The sequence below is a fragment of the Hakea prostrata genome, chromosome 2 (genome assembly GCF_041222555.1).
Source record: "Hakea prostrata isolate BN-2017 chromosome 2, UWA_Hpros_2, whole genome shotgun sequence".
NCBI lineage: Eukaryota > Viridiplantae > Streptophyta > Magnoliopsida > Proteales > Proteaceae > Hakea > Hakea prostrata.
The window spans coordinates 43,652-49,651 of NC_142601.1; positions in this window are offsets into that span (position 1 = coordinate 43,652).

Here is a 6,000-nt window from a genome sequence, read left to right on the forward strand (position 1 = left end):
GGTGTAAATGTAAATTGCTACTATTTTTATTTTTGAAAATGATAGGATTTAAAAAAAATAAATAAATAAATGATTTATTACTCGCATAAGGTTTCCATGACAAGCTTTACAATTTGTCCCAAGCAAGGAGCGAAAGTTCTCCACGCTTTGCTACCTGGCAAACTGGCGAAATCTCACATAAATTTCGGCGAGATTTGGCCCAAATAAATTCGCAGATTTTAGGGGTTTTTTTTGTAATTTTTTGCCCAAATTTGGTGTCTACCCCAATTTGATGCCAATATTTAATAAATTTGAATTATTTTTTTTATAAATTCTTCCATTTAAATTTTCCTTCCTAACTACATTTAACATGTTACCTTCTGAGACCTAAATCATTCGGACATAATTGGAAAGATTACCGGTTGACCTTGAAGATTCAATTACAAAATCTCTTCATAATTTAAATTGTTTCCATAAATTCTTTAATGTATATACTCTTTGCTAACCATTTTTGGCACGTTGACTATTGAGGCCTAAATCACTGGAATATAATTGGTAAGATTGTTCATTAATCTTGAAGATTTTGCTATAAAATGTCTTCCTAATTTGAATTATTTTCTAAAATTATTCTATGTAGATTATCCCCCTAATCACATTTGGCAGATTGTCTTTTAAGTCTTGAGTCATTGGGACAAAATTTATAAGATAGTCCATTAACGCTGAAGATTATTCCGCTATAAAATTGCAAGAGAAATCGGCAAAATATCGATATTTTTGTGATATATCGCTGAAATTTCGGCGATGAAAAGTTGTTCCATGGTTAAAAGTATGTACTATAGTGGTATGGAATTCATCAAAACTTAGTAAGTCATGTGGCTCACTCCCATGTTCATTACTAAGTATCGTTGGCTCCTAGGCAGGTAGAGTTCAGCTCTAGCTTTACTGGCTACATTAGTTCGAACCTCAAGAACAGTTCCGTGGGAACAGATTGGGAAAAAGACCAAGACCAACAAGAAGCTCATTTCTCTATTCACATTCACAACTGGGTTTTGATTATAACGAGAGCCTAAATCATGATTCATTATAACTTTTTGGATGAAACCGATCCAATTTTCAAGACCATTGGCTACTTTATAGCTGCATTGCATTCAACAGTCTGTATAATAAGTGGATTTACCAGGGACAAAATTTGAATGCCCCATTCAAAAGCTACATCGATCAATTGATTTTACAATTCTATCAACTGGAAGAGAAATAGATTTACAAGGAACAATTCGATTAGTGCATTCATCTCCAAAGGTGGCGGTGCCAGAGGATTTAATTTAAGGTCTAATGGGATGTTAGGGTTAGTTTTAGAGGTAAAATTGTTTAAAGGGAGAAGAGAGCCACCGTTTTAGCTAGTTTTATATGTCCAACTCCAAAGAGAGTTTTAGTCAGTTTTTTTCCTTTCTTAATGGAAACATTGAGTGGTTGATTTTGTAAAGAAAAACATTAAAAGTTGTTAATCACGTAATTTTTCCATAATATACTCATGGTACCGTGTGTTGGCGATAAATCGGTGTGTTGCTGGGGGGCGACACGACACCCCCAGCGACACGAATTTTACCAAAAATTGGCGATATATCGCCGATAGTCGATTATTCCGGCGACTCTGTCTTCACTTTTCTCACCTTTTCTATTTCTCTCTGCAACTAAAACCTAATCGGCTACTCTCTATTCCGGCGACTCTGTCTTCACTTTTCTCACCTTTTCTATTTTCTCTCTGCAACTAAAACCTAATCGGCTACTCTCTCTCTCTCTCTCTCTCTCTGTGGCGCACACACACAGTCTCGCTCACAAGGGTTATCGACTTATCGCTGCCGCCACCTCCACCAGTGACAGCGGCGGTTGGAAGTGGAATGGCAGAGAATAGTGGTGGTGATAGTTCTTCTGTGACGCCGTCGCCGTCGAAAGGGAGTCTAAACCCTAGCCTTCTCATTATATATTTATATCTTTGATTCTCATGGCAGTGTTGATTTTCTCTGTTTTGCTTCACCTTCTCCTCCACTACCTTAGCCGATCTTCCTTAGTTCCTCCACCACCTCTAGATCATCTGGCGATGGAAACCAGGATTCTGTGGATCACTCGCATCACGCTCACCGCATCTCCAGCCGCTGCGTGTCTCTTGAGTATCAATCTCTGATTGATTCACTTCCTCTATTCTCCTTCAACTCTGTTACTGGTCTGAAAAGCTCATCCATCGTGATTGTGCGGTTTGTTTATCTAAACTTGAACCTTATGAGAAGCTTCGATTGTTGGCAAAAAATCGGGCGACATGTCGCCGGTATCACCCGTCGCCAGGGACCGACATGGCAACACCCGGCAACATGTCGGACCATGAATATACTACAAAAATACAAGATATATAATAATATCATAAACAAAATCATTTTTCTAATCTCATTTTAATTGAGACCATTGGATAATTAAATGTCATTTATCACAATTCTAGACACTAATTACAAGAAATTGCAAGGATGTGAATTGTAGAAAAAGTGAATAAAGATCATCATGCACTAAAAAAATTGAGTTATAATATTTGAAAACTTATGCCAATTGTATACATTGTTGTAAATATGTTTGAAACTTAATTAATAATATTTTATATTTTTATATAAATATATGTTTTAATCGTGTCTTTTATCTTATGACTTTTACAACGGAAACTTTAGTCCCACATCGGGCTAAGAGGAGCTGATTATCTCGTTTATATATAGTAAGGACCTATGTAATATTACTTTGGGGTTAAGGATCAAACCCTGTGCAACGCAAACCAAGCTTAAACCCTGTTGTGACCCTGCCATGGTTATATAGGTATATAAACATTAATATTTATGTATGACTTGGGACTTGGACCCTATTCCAAAAAGCCCAGGGTGAAAACATGGAGATTTATACCTGTTTGATTGTTGTAAAAATCTCTAGATTCAGGAATTATGACTCCATAGATTTGAAATCTCTAGATATTTTAAATCTCCAGACTCATGTAACCAAACAGGCCCTAAGGGGTAACCATTCGAATTAAGAACATAAGCTCGTTACTTTTTGTTTCCCTATAATTGGAGCCATCGAGCTCTATCCATTTATTCACTCGACCCAACTTTGAATTGATTTTATTTTGTCCCGTTACTAAAATTCAAACAAAATTTTATACCAATCCCGTAAGGATGAAGTATTCTCAGAGTTCTTCATTGATACGACATGCTGTTTTTTTTGTTTAACCTAATTACACCTTAAGTAACTTTTTTTTGGTGCAACCTTAAAGGTTTCGGCTGATTGATCTTGGGGTGAAGACATAATTAGGACCCGTATTGCACAATTTAGGGTGTCTAAATACCTTAGGGCCTATTTGGTTACATAAATTTAGATATTTGAAATCTTTGGATTCATGAATGCAAGATTTATACCCGGTTGTGGAAATCTCTAGATTCATGAAATCTAGAGATTCATCTTTTTACACTAAAAATGTGAATTTGTAGATTCATGGGTATGGGGTGAAATCCAGAGATTTCATCCCTACTATAAAAACACTACACATTTATGCATTCACAAAAATAACAAATGAATCCACAAATCTCATTCCACACATTCAGTTAACCGAATAGTTAATTTTATAAATTATGACTCCATAGATTTGAAATCTCTAGATATTTGAAATCTCCAAACTCGTGTAATCAAATAGGCCCTGAAGAAAGTATATCTGGCACGTTTCAGCTCTAAAGGAGTATTGTGATTACAACAACGATTTAAGTGTTTGTGCAGTTTCTTCAACAAGTTTCAACATGAAATGTTGGTCTTTTGCCAACTGAGCAACCCCTTGAGGTTCTCATGCAATAAATATTATCATGCACACTTGGACTTTACATTTTTTTTATGATTATATATAGGATATATAGTACCAAATGTGAAGGAGATAGACAGGTAGAATTTCCAAAAGATCAATCTCCCGTAAGCCCCTCAGAGTTGAAGCAATGTAGCTAGATTAGATGTTTGTGGAGTTTATGCTGCATGGCTGATGCAGGATCAAGTAAGTAGTAGTGATTAATAGCTGTCGTTACTGCCTAAGAGCATGGTTAATTAAAAGATTAAGCAGGAATGGGGACCCATCTAGCCGTGTGTTTAGCATAATTAAGACATGGATTCATGTTCGAAATTCAAGAGCACAACTAAATCCATCAAATTCGAAATTCAAATGCCCTTACCTGTAAAATTGGAGCTTGAATAGCTTTTAAACCCTAAGATTAATCTTCAAAATCTTTTCTTATACGTACAGTAAGGCATTTCATTCAAGAATCCATGGGAACAACATGCATATAGGGCTCAAATCTTCAAATCCAGCTTTGATCTCCCTTTTTCATCTTCTCTTCTCTAAAAGTTGCTAATCATGCAATTTTTTTCATATTAAGCTACCAAAATCACAAGATACACAATAAAGAAACCAATCAATTAAGCCAAAGATATTGATGACATGGTATTGAAAGAATTCGAATGGGAGGAAGGATGAATGGAAAGAATTCAAATCAGAGGAAAAAATAATATAGAAATAATTCAAATATACATGCAGCAAACATTCTACGATGATAGGCAACAATGAACAATAAAAGAAAGAAATACAACATATGGAAATGTTCGTATGAAAATAAAGCCCCTTTGTACCCAAAAAAAAAAATATATATATATATATATATATATATATATATATATATATATATATAATGTATAAAAGGTTTCAATAAAGAAACCAATCAAGCTAAATTAGGATATTGATGAAATGGAAGGATGAGATGGTATGGAAATAATTCGAATGGGAGGAAGGATGAATGGAAAAAATTCAAATGAGAAGAGAAAATAATATGGAAATAATTCAAATATATAGGCAACATATATTCCATGCTATTAGGTAATAATGAACAATAAAAGGAAGACATAAAATATGGAAATACAATATGTAGAAATGTTCGTAAGAAAATACAATGTATGAAAGGTTTCAATAAAGAAATCAATCAAGCAAAATTAGGATACTAATGAAATGGAAGGATGAAATGGTATGAAAAGAATTCGAATATGAGGAAGGATGAATGGAAAGAATTTAAATGAGAGGAAAAAATAATATGGAAATCATTCAAATATATAAGCAGCTTACATTACATGCTATAGGTAACAATGAACAATAAAAATATAAAAAAAAAATAAAAAAAGATGTAAAACATAGAAATATAACATATGGAAATGTTCGTATGAAAATACAATGTATGGAATGGTTTCAATAAATAAACCAATCAAGCCAAATTAGGATACTGATGAAATGGAAGGATGAGATGGTATGGAAAGAATTCGAATGAAAAGAAGGATAAATGGAAATAATTCAAATGAGAGGAGGAAATAATTCAAATGAGAGGAGAAAATAAAAGAATGATATAAAAAATGGAAATACAACTTATGGAAATGTTCATATGAAAATACAATGTATGGAATGGTGCCAATAAAAAAAAACAAATCAAGCCAAATTAGGATACTACTAAATGGAAGGATGAGATGGTATGGATAGAATTTGAATGGGAGTAAGGATGAATGGAAAGAATTCAAATGGAAGGATGAGATGGTATGGAAAGAATTCGAATGGGAGGAACAATGAATGGAAAAAATTCAAATGAGAGGAAAAAAATAATTTAGAAATACTTCAAATATATAGGCAGCATACATTCCATGATGTTATGTAACAATGAACAATAAAAGAAAGAAATACAACATATGGAAATGTTCGTATGCAAATACAATGTATAGAAAGGTTTCAATAAAGAAACCAATCAAGACAAATTAGGATACTGATGAAATGTCAGAATGAAATAGTATGGAAAGAATTCAAATGAGAAAATAAAATAATATGGAAATAATTCCAATTACAGACATTAAAAAAAGTTATCACACGCCTAATAGCTAAAAATAAGGTGATGACAACTAGGGCATCACTGGGTTTCCCTA